General features: G+C 43.3%; 1 pseudogene; it reads left to right on the top strand.

Annotated features, from left to right (window-relative positions):
• Positions 1 to 969: 969 nt before the first annotated feature.
• LOC111223425 overlaps positions 970 to 22,305 on the top strand; it is a 58,611-nt pseudogene continuing 37,275 nt past the window's right edge.

The following is a 22,305-nucleotide window of genomic DNA, read 5'->3' on the forward strand; positions in this document are numbered from 1 at the left end:
AGAAAAACCAAAATGCTGCAAGTTGGATAAACATAATAAATACTTCCATAGTGAACTCCAGGGGTCACTGAATGGTTTGATGAGATTGAAAATGAAGTGAATCATATGCTGTGGCCTTCACTGTCAGCAGATCTCAACCCATTTGAACACCTAAAGGAGATTTCTGACTGACACGTTATGCAGGGATCAGACTGCACCGATAGAGACATGGTAGACTACATGTTGGATCAATCAAAGCTCGCCGTCTTCCACAGTCTCAGGTTGGGCCTGGTTTATATCATGGAGACTGATCCCAGCATTAGACAGCTCTATCCTACGCCATCATGTAGGTTTTTCCTTTAACTTGTGACCCATTTGGTAGCTGTGTGATACAAACAGCTGTTTGATATAAACAGCCTCTGTTTTTTTTTCTGCTTGTTGACAGAAATTTTAACAGTGTGCTCCTAATTAAGTATGATAATGATTAAATATCTGATAATGAGTCATCTCACAGCTGGGGAGGATTTGAGTCTTTTAGCGTGTTCCCAGCTTAATCCCAAAGTAAACCCTGAACCTAGAAAAAGCCGAAGTTTCTGGATGTGACCTTTGCTGTATTTTTAAACACCTTTTATGGTTTGTGAAAATTTAATATCGACTAACTAAACCTGCTCCTAACTCCCCCCTTCACTCCAAACTCAAACAAACCTTATTAAAACCATAAACTGTAATCCTTACCTCAAACTAAACCTACCGTTTCAATCCAATACATAACTGGTCCTTCAACTGCCCCAAGTGTCTGCAGCCAGAACATTATCACGACAGGCTACTCCCTTAATTAATTGGGGGGACATTTGCTCCGCACAGTGATTGAAATGCACACAGAGACGCACCGTGCATGTTTCGAGGGGGCGGGGCAGCGGAGTAGATGGACTTGTGAGCGCATCTCGGCCATCAGAGGGCGGGTTTGTAGCGTTGTGTGCGCAGCTTGTGGCTCCTACTGCTGCTGCTGCTGCTGCTCCTGGTGCTGGTGCTGGTGGTGGTGATGCTGCTGATGTTGATGATGAGAGGAGCGGCAGGTACACACACCTCGCAACGGAGATCCAGCGTCTTGGATGCGACTTTAAAGCTGTGTAAAGAACAAAAGACGCCGACCTCAACTCTCACTTCTGAATGTGGTAGCCTGCCTTGCCTTATCACCACCTTTATCGCGGGTGTTGTTCCTATCTCATGAAAGCAGACTTGCCAAACAAAAGAAGGAGTGACTTGGAAAAGTGCGCAGCCGGTACGAGAAAAGAAGTCCAGGTCGATTTGGCACAAGTGACGATGCCCAAATGGGTCTCGTCGCGATGGGATTTGAGTTGAAGAACACGTAATCACTCAGAAGTCACCCCGATTCAACCCGTCGTTAAGGTAACTGGGAAGTTGAAAAAGGCGTTTCTGACCGCTGGGATGTTGTGAGCGACACGTCGCCTGGGACAGAAGGAAGGATCGGGGACGCAGAAGGAAGAGAGGGGAACCAGGGCTGGACAAGCACCAAGAGGGATTATGGCTCTCGCAACGTTTTCTCTCAGCCTCATCACGCTGGCGCTTACAAACTTGCACCTGTCGAGAGCCAGCAACCGGCATGCGGTGTACTGGAACAGCTCGAACCTACTGTAAGTGGCTCTCTGCAGCCGTAACGCAGCTCTGTCCGTGTTAACAGCGAATTAACTTGTGTTCCTCTGCTTTGATGCGCACCTGTGCTGATAACTTGTCTTCAAGGCAGCGGGCATCCTCTGCAGACGTTTACAGCATGAAGCCCTTGAAACGCCACTGAAATACATGTAATGTCAAGAATAAGCCAGTTATTATTTCCAGTTTCAAGATAAGATATGAGATAATGAAGCTGATTGCAGTAGTGAACAACTGTTTCAGCAATTTTTCTGGCTTCTTTTCATCTCAAAACCTTAAATTTCCTTCTTGTCCAGTCATTTCATGAGAGTACAGTAACATGCGTGTGCAGATGGAAACTGTTTTTCACCCTGCATGCAGAGTGCTTACTATATAAATATTTGATTTCTATCTCACATTTAGTCCATCCACTGCTTCACAGTAATGACTCATTTAAGCAGTCATCTTTTCATTTAGCTGCTGTCAGGTCTGTGTTGGCTATTATCCTACCTGCTGCCATGCAGCGCAGATACATAATTCATATACACGGCTCAAAACTTCTATAAATCTGCATGTGTGTGTGCACTCACTATAAATAAGAATGCTTGCCACACACACACACACACACACAGAGGAATTAATGTATTCACACACACATGCGCATGCACACACACATCTGAGCCTATCCTTGGACTCCGATTCTTCCTACAACAGTAAGGTTGCTTACCTCAGGTAAGCTTCCCCAGGCTCTGCTATCTCTCTCTCTCTCTCTCTCTCTCTCTCTCTCTACCTGGGAGCTATAAAGCCAGCTTGCTGTGGGGCAGAGATCGATGTGGATTCTACTGCCTTTGTCTTCTCATTAGGCAACAGTGAATCCATCTTTCTCACATTCTTTTATCTCCTCTCCTCACACAACCTCCCTCTTTGCCCCCACCCCCCCCCCCCCCACCACATCCTCCTCTATCTGTGTTCCTCCTCTGTCCATTTGTATTCACCTCAGACGCGGGTCTCTCCTATCGCCTCTCTCTATCTCATACTTGGTTATTTTCTTCCTTCTCTTATTTTTCTGCTGTGTCTCACCAGTCAGCCTGTCCCCCTCAATTCCCTTCTTTTCTGCATCTCATTAACGACCCCCCCCCCCCCCCCCCGTCCGACCCCCACACCCCCATCTGCTCCTGGTCTCTCATTCACCTCCCAAGCTCTCAGCTGAGAGTACACATACAGTAGATGATTAGAATTAGAAATTGTACAAAAGTTATTTGAATGTATGCGGATGTGGGATAATTCAAATATTTGAAGGTTTCCTTGGGTCAAACAGTGAGAAAACTGCTATAAAAGCGGATGGGAGCAGTCGAGGTGCTGCTGCAGCGCTGTCACTTCCTCATTAATGTTAATGTGAGTGACACAGTCACATTCAAACTATTTTAGATTTATGAGTGCAGTTAATCGCGTCAGTGTGACATGAATAGGGAAAAGGTGTATTAACCGAGACTTCGTTGCATTTAAGCGCTGTGATAGTGCGCAGGTTTTTGAATGTCATAATCAGTATTAGTCCAATCTATCAGTTTTAATTAGTCTTTCAGCGTGTGCTTAAATGATTTTCACAGCATGGGTAAGGCTGCTCTCTGTAGTCATTCATTACAATGTTAGCACATTTTGTGGCTTTAAAGTGACATTTATGTGTTAAAATGACAAATATGTGGTCATATTAATGAATTCAGAAAACTGTGTATGTGTGTGTGTGTATGTGTGTGTGTGAGAGAGAGGGAGGGAAACAGAGAGCGGGACAAAGTGCAGGTGTGGGTCTACATGGCTGCGTGTGCAAAACCTCCACATTGAGATACAAATCTCTAAAATAATGCAAAAACTGACCCAGTTTGCAGGTAGCAGACAAATCCTCAGAGGCTATGGCAAGAATACTGATGGCCATCAAGCTTTAAAAAGGCCTTAGGCTCAAGGCCACTTGTCCACCACTCGATCTACATGCATAGAGAACAAGCTGAAGGCCTCACTTGTTCAACGATGCCGCTCCTTCCCTCGTCCAGCTCCGGTTATTGAGACAGGCTCAAGAGGCAGCAGGACGAAGGGAAGGCAGCAAGAGAGCTAAAAAACCAACCAAGGCCTTTAGGGCCAAACTCGAGTTGAGGCCTTAATGTTTTACCCGTGAGCGCAGCATTCAGTGCAGATGGTTACGGCACAGCTGCAAGAAATGGGATCACTTGGTAGCCAAGCTGTTTGTACCAAAGCCATGAAAAAGGCTTTTTATGATAACGCTCAGCTAGAAATGTCTTGCTCTGGTGTATTGAATGTCAGAAGGGGATTCTCACATAGTTGATATCCAGTTATACTGTGCTGTTTGATTTTCTGCAGCTTTTCTGAGGTAAACAACATCAGACAATTTATTAAAGCATTTTCCTCTGCCGCGGACAATTTGAGACGAGATGTCTCGATTATCATAACCCAAAAGAAATAGCCCAGGGTGCTTTGATTACCACCCAAGTCCGTCATGACCGCACTACCCCCCCCCCNCCCCCCCCCCCCCCCCATTAGAAAGTGTTGCTCTCAGCTTCCGCTCTCAGCAGTGCGCCTGGCCAACTCGTTACAGATGTCCCTGCTAATGGCTGACTGAGGCAGGAAAAAACACACACGCAGGCCATTAAATCATCTCGCATGTGAGGCCATCTGCCAATTAGAGGGGGGAGATGTGGAACATCTTGAGAGCACGCGGGAGCAGCGGTGCACGGCGGTAGCCTCGCCTACCCACAAGCAGCGTCCCATGCTCCTGCCACCTCTTCCCATCAGGTGTTTGGCCTCACTGGTTAGACAGGCCACATCTCCATAATTGGGCGTCCTATGTCAGCATGATCAAAACAATAGCGCAGCATTCGTTCAGTCTCCCACTCCTTCCCTAAGTCACACAGAGTCTCTACTAATGCTCATAACTTAGCAGGACACCGTAGCAAAAATCTTTGCGCCAGCGTGGGAAGGGATCGCAGGGAATTGAGTTTGAAAATGTGCCACACATCTCTCTCCTAAATTACTATTCCCTCGCCCGCTCAGCAAGATGAAAGTCTTCTTTCACTGTTTGTGGCTGATCCTCAGTCAGATGCAGCTCTCTGTGTTTCATGCTGCATATTATGACCCTGATTTGGACGGGAAATGGTGTCTGTCAGGCCCCTAGACCACATGAAGAAAAAAAACAACCCAATCCCCGGCACACCATATCTGGTGCTTCAAAATAAAGGATCACCTTGACAAATGGGTGGGTGCGGGTGTGCGCAGACCCAGTTAGACTTGGAGGTTGTTCCCTCGCGGAGCAGGGGAGAACCCTGACACCGCACAGGGAAGAGTTAGACATTTGGTTGCAGTAAAGGAAGAAGAGAGAGAGAGTAATTGAGTGATTGAGAAAGTGATGGGAAAGGAGAAATCTGAAAAAAACAAGGAAGGAAAGAGAAGTGTGAAGAAAATAACTGTCGGTAAGAGGTGGACAGGATGGAGGGAGAACATACAGGTAAGATGGAAAGTGAAGCTGTCTTTTAGAAGAAGAAGGTGATGGAAAGATTGACTGAGCTGGCAGGGAGGTTGGAGGAGAGCGTGGGCTTTGCCGGATCTGGAAGTTAGGTTATTCGGCCGAATGTGCTGTAGCTGCTGTTTTGTGAGGAGATGATACGCACGGGAGTTGATCCGTGCTAATGTGGACATAGGCTGGGTCATTCATGTGGACCAGTGCTCAGAGACAATAGCGCGCCCGCCATTCACCTGCCCCTCTGCCCTGGGCAACACGGTGCAGACTGAGCATACAGGAGACAAGCGGATTTGCTACCTGATTACATGCATGTCCGCCCGCCTGCAGCTTCATCTCTGGGCTGCCTTGACAATTCTGCATACAAATGCATCTTTTCACCGGTATTCAATTTGTTCTTTCACATTCATTGTACCACACAAGCGCCTCAAACAGCATTAGATAGCGTGTAGTTTTCTTTCCCTGGTTGCAATTGTGTTAAATGAGAATGTGTGAATAACAGTGATTGAAAAGGCCAAATTGATCTTTTATACGTTTCAGAATGAAATTTGGCTCCAAGTATTTCTCTCTCCAACTAGCACATGTTGTTTGTGAACGGACTGCTTTATATTCTATATCTTACTAAGAAATCCAGAAGTTGGATGAGCAGCGCTGTTAAATGGACAGTTAACTTGACATTATCACCTGGCTTCATTATGCTGCAGATCTGCAGTGTCGTCACAGAGCTTACTGGTCTGCTAAGTGGTGTGCCGTCCATTTTTAGCTCGTTTGAATCTGCTACGAGTCGCATAAATGGATGGGGAAACACTGAAAGAATGTTTAATGGTTCATATGGATCCAAGAGTGGGTGTGCAGATCAATACATTTATATGGTATGGGAAGGTGAATGGACCTTGGCTGAACAAAAACACAACAAGGTTGCTTTCTGTGCAGCAATCAATCTGGGTGCATCAGGTGATCAATGTCCAAATGCATTTTTAATTTGATTTCACGGTATCAGTAAACTGCCACGAAGTGTCGGGAGCTCGGCTCGGGAAGCTCGGATCAAGTATTGCCTAGAACAGCATGCTTGAGAATTGATTATTACAGGCCTATCAGTCACTCCCATAGTGTTCATGCTCCATGGAGGCCTTAACTATGTCTACACTAAACAAGGCCTTAGCATAGCTGCTTGAAAAAAACATGAGGCATTGCACAGATGTAGTAAACAGATGTTTAAATACGGCCGTGAGACCTACACAAGATAAGTTATGACCACACAAGATTAAAGAAAAAGATGCGATTGAAGAAGTCTGAGACCTAAACAACATGTAAGTCCTTCCTCCAAAAGATAAAAACGAAAGAAAAAAACATATTTAAATATATCTATGGTGCCTAACAAAGTGCAAGTTATTCCTCCTCGAGGTAAAAATGAAGGAGCATATTTTCAGATTCAGCTCGCTTTACATATTCAGTATACACTGTCAAATGTCTCACTGCTCATCTGCATCACATTTTAAAGCAAACCTAGTCAAAAAAACACCACAAAGATTTGTTGTTTTTTTGTATTTGAGGTATGCTGTTAAGAATTCTCCACACTTCCAGTCACACTAATGTGAAAACAACTGCACAACCTAAAGAAATTAGCACAAACATATTAATGTTCATTCTGGGCTGTTGCTCTTGATAAACACTAATCTGGCTCTACAGTGCACTGAACATGGGTTAAATTAAAAGGTGGGCACAGATAAAAACCTCTTGAGGAGAGACTTATTCAACCTGGAACTAAAGAGGTATGAACTGTGGGAAATGGCGAAAACTTTGATTATAACTCTGTCACAATCAAGTCTTCCATCTTGGTGTTTCTACTTCTTCAACCCCTGGCTCCTCTGGAGGTCCAAAGCACTCGAAGCCTGCTCCGCTTCATTATTATGAGGAATTGGCAGGTTTGCTGGGCCATTATAACCTGTTCATGGGCTCTGATGGGAAGGTGCCAGGGGACTCATCTAAGAGCTACCCCAGGTGAGGGGGAGCGTTACTTTCTTCGTAGGAGACCGAAGAAAAACATAGTTAGGCCCTTCATATGCCATCAAAAGGCATTTGCATTCCTTGCGCTCCAAGGTTATAAAAACTGCACTTAACTGGCAGTGCGAACCCACAGGAGATAGTCCTGATCCCAGACAGGTAGAACCAATTTCAGACTTAATGATTTGAATGCAAATTCTTTCTACAAAGAGGGCTTTCCAACTTCTGAATGGTAGCTCCACAGTACATTACACTGGGAGTCTGCACTGCAGTGCCAGTTACCCACTGGGAAATTACATTGCTGCTATGATGGAAATGGCTGCCATGTAGGAAAAAGATCAAAGCTGTTGATAGGTGGATGGTCACTGGCTGGAGTTTGATTATTCGGGAAATGGGCCTTGTTACGCTACATGGCCTGGAAAACGATATGGCAGCCACAGCAGTTGGTCAAAATAATTTGTTTTGTTATTGAAGCAGAAGGCTTCTTCTGAGGTATGGCAATTGAGGTGGTATTTTGCACCGACTGGCGCCCTCAGAGTTATCAGTGTCCCTTCATAAAAAAGGCAGCAAGTGAGGACACAGGTTTGTGCTCTGTCATATCTTGTTCTCTGTTCATTCCCTTCAGGTCCTGAGCCGTGACAGGTCTTCCCTCTAATGCTCTTGGGTGCTTAACAACAGCGGTGTTAGGAGAAGTGGAAAGTGTCCTCACAGCTTAGTGGATGATACGGCTCCAGTTTTCCTTTCATGCGAGGGCAATTTCAAATATGAGCTGCGTAATAATTAGGTATTCTGTTATAATTGAGATTTTTCCTATTGAAGATGTAATTATATGAAGGTCTGAGACCCTTTGGCAACCGCCGTGTCTGTAATGAGAATATTTGAGGAAAATTGAAATCTCTCTCTAGTGCTCTGTGCATCCAGAATGACTCAAAGTAATTTGACCCTTCAGCAGCAGCAGCCACCACCTTCAGTGGCTTAATGTATCCCTCTTATATTGTTAGAGGGAATATTTAAATCAGTACATCTTCAAGCGAAACTGTTCTATTACAAATATGATAGCAAAGTCTTTAGAGCTTGAAAGCGTGATTTAAGTGGATTGGACGGGAAGCTACCTACCGGCGAAAAAATGAAAGTTATATTCTTGTGAGGCAGCTGGAGGGCTGTGCTGCTCAGATTTTTACATTTGTAGATATTAAAATAGTCTGGCTGGTGAGGTGGCTACATAAGTGATGAAATACAACACTTTTTTTTTTTTTTTTTGCAGCTGTTGTTGGTAACTGTACTGTATGACCTGCACACACAAACCTTCACTCAGTGATTGAACCAGGAATGTCTGGGAGGGGTCAGCTGGCCCATTATTAGACTGCTCCACTGCTCCATCCAATGGGGACAATAAACAATTTTGTGAAAGCTGTGCATAAAATGAGTTCTACAAAATATATTAAGACGATATTAGAATTGGACATACAACTGCTTTTTCCAATTTAGTTTCTGATGGCACTGAAGAAATTAGATTTTTTTTTTCTTTTAAATTGTAATGAAAGTACTCTAGACTTAACTGGACCACCGACAAACATTTTTATCATAGTTTAACTACATTCAGCTTCAAAGTTCATCTACATTTAGAATACCAGACCAATTAAGTGTGGTTCACATTTAGTGAATACCTACTGGGACACTGGGATACCTACAATTACTTCATCATTGAAATCATTACATGGCAGTCATATCTGACGGTTAAACTGGATAAAATCAGATGTGTTGTAAACAGGTCCTGTTCACTTTCTGTCTTTTAGCTGCCGAGCTAACGTTAGCTAACGTTACAATTCCACAGACTGACAGAGCAAGCTGCTGCTCAGCTCTGAATGAAATCGATTAAGGCAATTAAAATATTAATGAAACGTATTTGATGTGTAACTGGCAGATTCCGACTCTTGTTAATGTGTCTGGTAGAGTAAACTGCTGGTCAACGCTCGACTGCTCTGTAGCCAGAATGTGGAAATGCAAAATGATGTGCACAGGCAGCTATTTGTTTATCGACCAACAGGCTTATCGCCCTGTCGGTCTTTGAGAACAGCAACAACATGCTCCCTTCTTAAATATCACATGATATGTAGGTTAATTTTGTACTTCGGCTAACTAAATTAAACTAAATTAATTTTGATAGAGCTCATCAAATCTAAACACGAGAAGCCTGCTGACAGCTTTGATTCTGCCCTTGATTTTATTAGGAACAACTAGGCGCAGGGAAGTTTTTTTCACTGTCATTGTCACTGTCACAATTGCATGCTCTGGCTCCAAACCTGAATACGTAATAAATAATCAGCGGATCCGATTACATCAACAGAGCACCACACTCCTTTTCTTTCCAGCCATGTTTCCACATCTTCAACCTCATCATTTAATCAGGTCTCGTGTTGGTCTGCATCAAAAATCTATTTGGAATTCATTTGCTGCCTTGATGTGTAAATTCAGTTATGGTTAATACATGAGCTACGGCATATGCATAATCACGTCCCTCTACTCATACGTGTGTTTTTTTTTGTTTTTTTTTACTTCCTGGTGTTCTCACCCATTGATTTATATGGACAATACGTGACTCATCTCACACTACTGGCATCCACATAAATGGGGGTGGGGAGGTGGGGTGTTCCCCTTCCCCTGCCTTCTCTCTCTGGATCAGTGTGTAGTGCTGGTTAGAGAAACATCCCTACAGTGCAGTCTGTTATTTGCATGCGTTAGAGCCGTCTGGTGGGGTGGGGGGGGGTTGAGGATGGACGAGAAGGGGTGGTGCCCTGCTTGTTATCACTAAATTTTGAATGTTTTACCATTACCAGATTAAAGCGGAAATGTACAGCGGAATCAGAAGTCTGCATTTACCGTGCTGCCCCTGTTAAAACTGCAAATTCTCCTCTGGCTACGATATCTGCTGCAATGCTATTTATTTGGTTGGTTCAGCTGCTTTTCTTTAGCTGTGGGCTATGTACAGCAGCCATCTGTGTGTGCTGTTCTCATAACTGTAACGGCGTTAAACTCACATTTATGACCATGACATGTACTTCGCGTTCAGTATGTGCCAAGACAATGGCTTGCAGTGATGTTTTCTCATGGTAACAACCTGCGTAATGCTGCATGGGACTGTGTCTAGACCAGTGTAGTGTGTAAAACTGGGAGACACACACAGAGACAAGCCCAGATCTTCACCATGCTGTGTGTGGGTGTATAGAATATCAATGTCCTGCTGTGCTCTGTGTGTGTGTGTGTGTGTGTGTGTGTGTCTCTTCCTGTTATTAGGTGGCATTTAAGGTGTTTTCATGTCCCATTGTTTGGGTTATGTATGTGTGTGTGTGTGTGTGTGTGTTTGTGTGGACCTGTGCATACATGCTTGTTTCATTGATCGGAGGTGAAAGCAGAGTAATGATTCTGTCTCCCTGTCTTGGCCCTCTCTGTCTCTTTTGGTCAGCCTCTCCGTCACGCCTGTGTTTCCTCTCTGTTCGTTGCATTTGCCTCGCAGAGCAGCAGCAGCCCCCTCTCTGTCTTCCTGCCGTGTCGTTTGAAGTGTTTTTGCTCAGCCTTCTGTTCCCGCTCCGTTCTCACCTTGTGCGGAGTCAATGGGAAGTCCCCGAAGACCGCTTCGCTCAACCGCATTGCCGTGCGTGGGAGGAGAGTGGGCACTACCGCCCATTTACCTCCCTTTAATTTATCGCTCTATTGCCATTGAGAGAGTGAATCACATACAGTATATTGTATCATTATTTAGAAATCCTTTCGCTCACTGCACCTGCACTTGTCTTTCTAGTACAGTGTGTAAGCACACATGAGAGAAGCTTTTTTTTTTTTTCTTTTCCTCTGCAGTCTGTGTTTGTGTGTGTAACTGTGTCTTTCAGTATAGCGTAAAGTGTATGTGCAGTAAGAGATAGATGGTTATGATAAATAGATTTGCTTTTGCAGCACTTAAAGGGATTCTGTGCCACTTCCCAGGAGGAAGAGGAAGGAAAAAAAAATGGTAGAAAAAGTTACAACAAAAAAATTAAGGACTAGGAAGAAAGTAAGGTTGGGGTAGGGAAGCGTTAAAAAAAAAAAAATAGAAAGAAAAAAAGATGGAATATTAGGCAGTACAGAGACGTAAAGGCAGAGAGCAGAGTGGAAGTGAGGATACAAGAGGAGGAGGGGAAGGGGGTGTGTGTGTGTTCGTATGTAGAGGAGAGGAAGAGTGTATGGAGAATATTAATGGTGTGTCAGGAAGTGGAGTATCTTTAAAGACCTCAACCTTTCTTTTAGTGCTCATGCGTATTGTATTGGAACAAGCAGCTTGGAGGCACTGCTGTGAAACCAGCAAAAACAGAGAGAGAGAGAGAGAGAGAGAGATAGGCAACTGCATCATCGGCAGAAACTTAAAAATAACCACATACATTCATTACCAGAAGGAGTATTCGCAGGAAACAACTTGTAATGGCCACAACAACTGGAAATAACTGAGATAACAAAACGCCCACAATGTCACCATTTGGTGTTTTTTTTTGGTTTTGTTTTTATATCTTGCTAGTGCAGGATGTAATGTAATGTAATGTAGGGGAATTTGTTTGACTCACTGTAACATGTTTATCAGAGGTGATTTGTTTGTTCTTCCCTCATTATCAAAATCCGTCTGCCTGGAGGAAGAGATCTGACCTGCAACATCTGTTCCTGATTTAGATACAGCAAACATTTGCTATCTATCTATCTATCTATCTATCTATCTATCTATCTATCTATCTATCTATCTATCTATCTATCAAATTTACTCTCTTCTATTATAATTCATGCCATATCTCTTTCCTTCTGTATTATAAGCACATACTCAAACACACTCACTGATTTTTGAGTTGCTGCTGTGTCAGGACTCTGAAATCCCTCCCAGCACCTGTCAGCACTGGGATCTACAGCAACAAGGAGAAGAGAAGGAGCTGCAGGTGTGTGTGTTTGTGTGTGTTTGTGTGTTTGTGTTTGTGTGTGTGTGTGTGTGTGTGTAAATTGTGCACATGCAGGAGAGGAAAGGAATCCAGAGGAAGGAGAGAGAGAGAGAGAGAGAGAGGTGATGCTCATTTACCAGATGATGCGAGGGAGAAACATGCGCGCTGTCTTTCGTGGAAGCCTGTGTCACAGGTGACAGCCAATGACAGGGCCAAGAACAGGCCTGTCACCGACGCAGGAACCAAAGAGGAGAGGAAGCACGGGAAATGAATATGGTATTCCTCATACAGCAAATGACAGAGAGATGCAGAGGCAGTGTAGGCGTACAGTATGGTGGCACTGAGAACAACAGCAGAGCACATTGTTAAGAGTTAAATGATGTAGTGAAGAGAATAACATATACAGCCTGAGGTCGTTGTTTATGTTGGGAAAAGCAAGTGTGACACACAGCGACTGCAGAAGATGGATTCCTCCTGTGGAAATTGGTCTAATACCAGGAGGCTTATTCCCCGGGAGCCCTGAGTGCCGTTAAAAACATCGTGGGTCGTGATTGAAAAAAGAGAGGGAGACTGTAGATAATCAAATTCACATCTCTGCTCTGTTATTTTTTTCATTTGATCTGGAGTAATGTAGATTGGAACATCAAGCTCTCTAGTTCTCGCTTCTGTCAAGATAAATCCCGTCTGCGGGAAGAAAGTTGTACTTGTAGCATTGTCACAGTTTCCGAATATGTGTTTCCACATTCTGACTTGGCATTTGCAATTCATGAAACAGGTTGTAATCTCTAATTAGCAGGCTTTAATTTCCATAACGGGAATGAACTTTTGGTCAAATTAGAGGTTCCATTAAGTTTTGACTCTAACCTCCAGCGTCTGCTGTATAGGGGTAAATTAGTGCCAAGGAAACCATATCTCTAGCTAATGTGCGGTGCCAGGAAGATAACAGCAGTTTCAAAAATGCCAGGGACATTAGCATTCCTGCGTGGAGCTGTGTGTGTGTGTGTGTGTGTGTGTGTGTGTGTGTGTGTGTGTGTGTGTGTGGGTGTGTGTGTGGGTGTGTGTGTGCGGCGGTCTCAGTTTTAAATCTATAAAAAAAATAAAAAAATAAATTGCTGTTCGTCAGCAAAAAACGTTGCCTCTCATCTCCTCTTCCCAACCTCCACCTCCTCTTCATTAGACAGTTCATCAGCAATATATCATCATATGTATTATTTATGAGCAGAGCGCAGTTCATTCTAAACACACAGCACAGGTTTCTTTAGTTATTTAGGTTTCGGTTACAGAGTCAAACTATTGTGTGTGTGTGTGTGTGTGTGTGTGTGTGTGTGTGTGTGTGTGTGTGTGTGTGTGTGTGTGTGTGTGTATGTATGTGGAGAAGGGGAGAGAGAATTCTCTGAACTTCAGAAAATGACGCTTTTCTGCCTAATGAGGACTCGTTCCCTCCCAGCGTCGCCACCTCCACCCGAGCGCAGAGAGAGCCAGGGTTCGCTGCTCTGCCAGCCCCTGCTCAGTGTCTTGTATGCAAATATCCATTCATTTTTCAATCAACCTTGTGGTTCATTCTGAGGCGTTCGATAGAGGTCTGGCCTTGTGCAAGGTAATTTACCCAAAATTCCTTTGACCTCCAAGGTTACCTGGTGGAATGACACCTTTAATCGCAAACCTCCACTCTGTGTTCACGTCCTCCATAGAGACAGAGGGATGGCGGAGGGATGGCACCGACTGAGCCATGTTAGCACCACTGACTGAAATATGATACAACACTTGGCACCAGAGTTTGGCTCTTAATGAGTCATTCTGCATATAACATAAGCCCTGACCTAAAGTTAGTCAAGGGACCAACTGACTTGACTCGCAGAGGTGTCACAGAAACAATCTTGAGGTCAGGCTACATTGCACTGAAAATATGTCTGAGCTCACGTTGTAATGTTTGTAACAAGGTAACAACTGCTCAGACTGGCAGCACCACTAATGAGGCAATTAAAAGTGAGCGGTGTTGTGAGCAGTAAATAACGTAGTCCAATGTTGTATAGACAGAATTCCACATAATTTAAATTTTGATATTGTCTTAACTCTTACATCATCACTACTGTTTTGAATGAACTTCAGAAGTTTTTTTTTTATGATTCAGAACTTTTTAGTTTATGAAACAATAATGAAAAAACTTGGCAGCTATAAATTTGCTTCTTGAGTAATGTGACTTCTGAATGACTGTCATGTGACGTTGACAACTCTCTTCTGACCTTTTGCTAACATCTTTAAGCCTCTGGTGTGAGGTGTGTGCGTGCGTGTGTTTGTGTGTGAGTGTGAGTGTGTGTGTGTGTGTGTGTGTGTGTGTTGGCTATCCCGATATTTGGCTGAAAATATCTTTACCTTCAGAAATGATGTCCACATTTGAACATTTCCCATCTCATGGTTTACATCCAACACCGGGCTGTGGGCTCCTTATGCGGAGGTGATGGATGGCCGTGTGGCACGTCTGACTTTCATGCACAAGACCAGAGTCTGGGTCCTGTCGCAGGCCTGTAATTAACATTCACCTTTTAATTAACTGTTAAGTGTTTTTGTAGTCTAATCCTAACTATACTTTATTTGTCATCACCACAGTTTCTCTCTCTCTCTTCAACCATTGTGGACTTGCTCTAAAACGTTGGCACTGGAAGTAAAAAAAAAAAAAAAAAACACAAAAAACATTATGTTTGAACATAATTTTGCAGAATAGTCCAACACTGATGTTCTTGTCTAGAAACAGGGTAAAAACATCTGGTAGTTGGGCCTTAAAGGAGAGATGGCCTCTTTCAACATTTACCATCAAGGTGCCTTTGAGCAAGGCAATAAACTTTTAATTACTCGAATGTGGCCATTTAATGACCAGCAATATAGGACTGGTTTTATTGTGTTTGTGTGTATGTGTGTGTGTGTGTGTGTGTGTGTGTGTGTGTGTGTGTGTGTGTCTTGTGATTTTTAGGCCACTGCTGTAAAAATGAGAGTGGTCTGTGTAAACAGATTTAGATACCAAACAGTTAAAAAGAAGAAAACCCAGCAGTCTATATGACGGGCCTGAAACTGTTGGGAGGAGTTACACCTGGATACACACCCATTCTCTGAGATGCTCCCCTTACATATGCTCAGCAGTTTATACTGAGATGTAGCATCAGTCTCCGTACAGTGAGACACCTCACTCTTTGCCACGCAAACCCAAAAGCTTTTCATCCGTAAGCCCTGTGATTTAGACCAAAATACACTGTAGATCCGCTTGAAGCCACTTCACATCTTCAGTTCGCACCGAAAAGGCGCATGTACACAGACAGTATAGTAAAACTTATAAAGATTCTTAACTGAGGAGTAATTTTTAGATTGTATTGGCTGTTGAGAAATTATGCAAATTTGCTTGTTCCTCCTTTCCCCTCCAAATACACTTAGAGTTATCATGACAAACTGATTCAAGTTTTGATTGGGGGGAGACTTTTAAAAAAAAAAAAATGTTTTTTTTAATGCTGTTGAGTTGTCACTGATGTGCTTTTATAAAAGAGCTAATCAACTGAAAAAGTCTTTGTACGGCCTGAATAACATAATGTCCAACTAATCAAGAAAGAAAGGGGCTGCACACACACACACACACACACACACACACACACACACACACACACACACACACACACACACAGTTACACAGACATATGCACAGATAGAAAAGCCGGTACCTCTGATTCCTCTCTGCAAAGCCCTGCAGGTGTGGTCCACTCCTCCTGCGCTGGCTATTAGCACAGCCTATCATTGGTATTCAATACCCGCTCCTAATTCCCCCACAGTGTTTTTTTCTCCTCTCACTTGACAGAGGACTGTGGGTTAAACGCCGGGGGGAGCGCTCCATCACGACTAGATCTGATCCAATTAAATACAGATTTAATCAGCCCCGCAGTCGGCGAGTGAATACGCAATGTGATCAGGCCGGTAGTAACTAGTGGCCCAGCAGCGCAGGCGCTGGTTTCCATCCCGGGGCTGGACGATTGGCTTAGTGGGTGAGGAGGCACCTTGATCCTATCTGACCTGTCAGTTAAGCACATCCACATATCTGCAGACAGATGTAGTTTTCACTTTTAGGAAACCTGATGGCATGTTGAAGCCGTTCCTTGTACTTCTCTGCAGTGTCTGCAAACCCTTGCTCTGAAGACCCCTCGACCCACTGATTTAGCGCTGTGAGACACCGAGGCCGCAACGACAGAGGCTCCTGTGGAAGATCTGCAAGATTTACTGTTGATGCAAACTCTCTATTAATTAGTGATTTAGGGACTGGATTATATCTGTGGCAGGCGGAAGCAGTCTGGAGGAGGTTAATCTTTCGCTCACTGGCAGAGAAGCGGAGCCTGTCTACCAGCGGCTGTGTGGAAATCATGGAGAAAAAAAACACCTCCCCTCTGCCAGAGAAGGAAGATTTTCCTGCCTTCCTCCCAAATGGCTGCAGCTGCTGATTGTTGAAACCTTTTACTCTGCAGAGGAAGCAGTCCTGTGATATGAAGTACAGCTCCCCAGTGTCCCATCAAAGTCCACTGTAACTGCTGTGTCACCTTCAGAGTTCCAAGGGAGGATTGTACATGGGGAGCTGCTGCAGAGCCTACTAATGAGAAATCACTGGGAAATTGGTTGCTTTTCAACATAGCCCGATGTCTGGGGTCATTTCAGTTATGACCCAAGACTTAATTACAAATCCTGCCATTTAGTGGATGGCGATGTGTCTCTGCTACTGTCTCTCTGCGACTCGATATTGCTGTGAAAAATAGCGATTCTGGCTGTGACTCAAATGTGTAACTGCAAATAAGTAATGCCTGCCTCAGTTAGCCACATCCCACACAATGCAAACATAACACACCATGTCATTAAGTGCACTGTTTAGTGTCTGAACCAGCTCCAACCTGGCAAGCACATCGCCCTGGCTGGTGCATTTAACAAGCTGGAGGTTTGTTCCTCATCCAGCATGCCAGTCATTTATGTTAATGCAAACAACCCCCCCCCACATTCTCTGCCTATTTAATGTTTACAGTGATGAATTATGTGCTATCAGATCATAGCCGCATATCCTGAGTGTCATTGGCATTCAAAGCATCCCTACAACCTCTATTGAAAAACCACAGAGGACAGATTCTTTGAATTCTTTGCATTATTCAGTGAAGCTTATCTCAGCCTATTATATGGAAAAATCTGCAATTAATATAAAAATTACTCCAGGAGATTTCACAGTGTTTCCCAATAAAAGGTCTAAAGATGTATAATTTGTTAATTACACTGCAATGATTCCAGTTTTCACTGTGAGCATTTTAGCCGCATTCTGCCCCTGGGACGGGCATCTTTCTCTCTTCTTCCACCTCAGATCAGTAGCCTTTAATTACCTCTACTGTTTGGAAGAAGCCTCACCTCACTTGTTATTTCCAGGTGTAAATGAGCTGAGGAGAGAAAGGTTACCCCGAGTCCCACAAGACCGTGCAGTCCTTCAGGATGGTCTCGGCTCACCCCTGCCATAGTCTGATATCTCAAACAGAGCTGTGTTTGAAGTGCTCGGTTGGGTGCCTGCGCTTTCTGCACTTGGGCGAGAGTCGTGGTGCTTGTTCAACTCTGGCAGCCCCTCTGTAAGTTCCTTCTTTTGTATTTGCATACCGAACAAACAGGAAATTGTGTTCATTTGTATGCAAATGTGTTTGTCCCCAAGGCTGGGATTTTGAATTAAAAGTTTTACCGTCCCATTAATTCCAAATTACACACAGGCACTGACATGGGCTCCTCCGCTCGGCAGGGGGGTATCCAGCTTGCCATCCAAACGCGTCTCTGTCAGTTTAGGCTGTTTAGTTTGCCATCTGTGAAACGGAGTCGGAATTTGGATTTAATCTGGTCCACTGATTTGCAGATTGATCATCTGCACCACGTTGCAATCTCCTCTTAATTATCTCGAAGAAAATATGCAAAGATTTCGGTGTGATTGATATTCGGGGATACTACTAGAGACAGACGTTAGGAGGCCTTGGATTGGTTGACTGACAGGTTGTGAGCAACATGGTGAATGAGAGGGAGTGTTGAAGGCTGTCCTCCATGCCGATGTAGCACACCTCATCAGCCCTGCTCATTAAAATACATGTACAACCTTATGAAAAATGCATGACCCCATCAATGACGTGTGGCATGTATAGCCTGATGCTGACAGTCAAGGTAATATGAAAAATTAGCACCTACGCATCGGCCTCTCAGAAGGGGCTCTGCACAAAGGGCCTTGTCTTTATCATAACGTTGCCAATCAAGCAATAACATTGTATTAATTCAGCTGCTCAAGGTATTGATTTTAGTGATTGAATACCTGGTTTCATTTATGGCTTAATTTGAACCTACACTGATGCTAATGGTTCATATATTCTGATTTCATAAATGATCAAGACATAGATACATAGATAATTTATTCATTCAGCTGGAAATACCATAACAAAGAAGTGATACAGGCATTTTATTGGACGTATCACTGGGCTGTTCTTACAGTATAAAGTATATAGGCCTGCTGTCGCCGTGCTTCTTTTGTTCTTTGGTTTTATTGTGTTATCCATTATTTATCATGATTTATCCACAAATGGTTCAAGACAAAATATTTGCTAAATATTGAAGACAGATTCAGACCAATAGAAATCAAACCTGGTTTTCGCCTAGGTGGATGAACCTCACCATCAATGAACGTTAAAAAAAAAAAAAAAAAGATTAAGTTTGACCCACAAGGACAAACAACACACATACACACAGTGACGTTCACAAATTAATAATGCATGGAGCACATCTTGTACACACGCAGACTTTTGGCAGCCATCTGATGTCTGTGTGATGAGCCAAAGGGGGGACACATCATTTTTGACTCTCCAGTCAGAGAGTGATGGTGGCTGAGTGTTCAGTTGCCAGGTTTGCTAATGAAAGGGGGAATTGGGCTTTGTGTCTTTTCAAAGACTGTAACGCAGGCTGTGTTCTTTGGAGGTGGTACAGTACGTAACCTGGAAGGAGCCGACGTCTGACAGGTTAAAAAACGACTTTGACAACAGCACAGACTTACAGTCAGTAATGGTACCTGGAAGGGGAATTCTCCAGGTTGCTAGAAAGCACTTAGAGGCAAACGTAGTGTACAGCTTAGACTGCCGGGCTTAAGAAACTCAGGCAGCATCACTTGATTGGAAAGTATTTTATCAGTGATTTGCCTGAATCTATTCCTTGATTTTTTTTTCTTTTTAATGGCATTTGTCTTGAGTGTGAGAGTGTGTCTTTTTTTTTTTTTTTTTTTTTTTTTTTTTTTTTTTTGATTTTACTGTTTATAAAATCTGTTTGAAGTCAAACAATATTGTCTTTAGAGAAAAAGGAGAACCTGCCTGTTTAAAAAAGAAAATAAACTGTGTTTTGAATGAAACACAATAGACACGCAGCTTTTAATACTGTACACAACAATTTCCCTGTATTGACTGTGAGTGCATTAGTGTTGCTTAAAGTAAATTTAGTTATTTTGACAATATTTTACCTCGACAGTAAAACAATATTCACAACATCTATTCAAAGAAATTGGTTTGCACGTGTGATGCAGCTGTTTATTATTTGTTAGTGGAAAAATCAATGTGAAATTTATGACAAACAGATGGAAGCAGGATTGTTTTGCACCTGAACAAAACCATTTTTCAACACTCGGAGAAAACACCAGGCACATTTCTGCCTTCATTAGCATAACTGGCAACCACACTCTCTGCTCAGCTCACATCGCTCTGATTGAAAAAAAACAGAGAAAAAAAAGGGAAAAAAAAAAGGATGTGAAATCCCTTATCAGCATTTGTTGTCATTACAGACACCATTCTGAAATCTCTATGTATATAAGATGTCACATGTAACATTTAGATATAAACTGCATTGAGCTGCTGTTTTTTCTACAAGGTGAAAACCATTTATTGGGTATGTGACTAAAATCGTGGATTGGATTTTTCTTTCACAAATGTTTTACACTCTTTACAAATGCTCTGAAAACTGGCAAAATAATAGATCATTTGTGGATGTTTTCTAATAAATATGGAGTTAATTCTTATTTACAACTGCATGTCTGGACTAGATATGTAGCGGTTTTGGATTCAGGTTAATTGGAGTGAATATTGAATGTAGATATGATTGCTGAGCCAAGTTACATGCTGTCCTCTCTCTCACTGTTTCAGAGGGCCGGCTGCCTTCGTAGCATGTATGACAGAATGTGCTGCTTTGTAATGAGAGTTGCTGATATGTTTCTGCACAAATTAGTCTGTTTATTGTACTTGGTGGACAAGGTGAATCTGAGAGGGACAAATAGAGAAACTAGTCTTTTATAATGAGTTTCCATGTACCAAACACTGAAGCTAATCATTAAGTTGCTTGTTTTTCCTCTTTGGAATTTAGATAGATTTGATATCCTGGATTTGTCAGTAATAAACATTTAAGTGAATGCATGCGGGGAAAAAGGATGTTGCCGTAATCAGTCACAAGACAGAGCAAGTCGCAGCTGATTATAATCTGTCAGAAGAAAAACCTCATCTGTGCTTCCAAATTCATTGATGACCATTGAATCCATTGATTGCCTGCGCACCTCTTTGCCTTTTCCCTCCCTCCACTATTGTTCTGTCCTTGAGTGAACTGTCACAGAACACAGTGTAGCCTGTAGTGTACACTTCCTGAGATTGTCACGATTGCCACAAGTCATTACAAGTCACTCTCTTGTGAGCGCTAAAAAGAAAAGTGGTGACTTGGAACAGAGATTGAACCGGAGGAAACCTGCAGTCTGTCGGAGGCTGTAGGAAAATAGTTGGTAAAAAAGGACGCAAGGTTAAAGGAGATGGAAGATGAACGTGGCACAAAATGTACCAGCGCCATTATCGCAACCTCCAACTCGGGCACCCTATCCACCTGTTATTAGCACTGAATTGGGAGAATTGGATTAGACTGACTTGTCTTTAAAGGCTTCTAGAAAAAAGCTGCCAAAGCCTTTCTGCCTTTCTGCCCGAGAGCCAGCGAGGGTCAGCGGGAGCGCGTGAGTGGGCAACGGCCGGCAGTCACAGCCACTCAGAGACACCCTGGAACGGGGAGAGTAGAGAGCCAACCACAGCTTGGCAGCTCCATTGGAGTCTGATAAGCTTTAATGGCACCGCCACAATGATTCACACCATGTAAGACACACACACACGCACATGCACACACACACACACACACACACACACACACACACACACACACACACACACACACACACACACAGAAACACGCACACACCTCTAGCAGCCTTGTGAGGAATAATTTCTGGACCCTGGATAAATTTGCAGTAGCAGGGAGTCTCTATTTACTAGTAATTGCATTTCTCTGCCCTCTTTCAGCCCTGCCTTCAAAAATGTTCTGTGCCTCAGGAAGTTGAAGGTGGCTGGGGAAAAAGCAACAGAACATGTTGTCGGCCTCACACAGTGCTCTGCCACAAGTTGACAGTTTATAGGCCAATCTGTACCATACATGAATACAAGCTGTGCACCATACATAACCTGTCAGACAGACATGTTGCATCATCTGCTTTTCTCGGCAAGCTCGCTCGACTGGAACAAAATGTGTCCGACCGCAGTGCGTGTGGGTCCGCTCACTATACAATGACTTAACTGATCCATTTACTCACCATCACAGATGCAACAGGATTACATTCCAGCAAATGAAGATGTTCAAACACAAACATCTGTATTAACTGCAGCTGTTCATTGGTGTAAATTATGATAAATGGTCTGGGTGTTTGGTTAATTTTCCACGGTGGAACGGGCCTTTTGGCTTTGGGGCAAACAGTTGAGGGAACAGAATGAAACAGCCCAGTACGCCCAGCAATTACTCTCATATTGAACAATTCTGAAACGCACAAATTACGTCCAGGGCCAACATTTGGTGGCAGTGCACGGAGGATGGCTAAGCGATGGGCATAAGGGTGCTAAGGTTGGGTGGTTGTAGTGCATCCAACTTTTATGCTGGAGACCAGAGTTTTACCACAGAACAACATTGATGTTCACAATCATTCCCTAGTCTTGAAAGGGTATTCCTTACTTCACAACCACATAGTTGGAGATAGATATGTTAGTATGGATATACCCAATGTAACTCTTTAATCCAGAATACCACTGGATCCTACATTTCCCATAATGCAACTTG

This window comes from Seriola dumerili, unplaced genomic scaffold (assembly GCF_002260705.1).
Source record: "Seriola dumerili isolate Sdu_G_001 unplaced genomic scaffold, Sdu_1.0 BDQW01000110.1, whole genome shotgun sequence".
NCBI classification, from domain to species: Eukaryota; Metazoa; Chordata; class Actinopteri; order Carangiformes; family Carangidae; genus Seriola; species Seriola dumerili.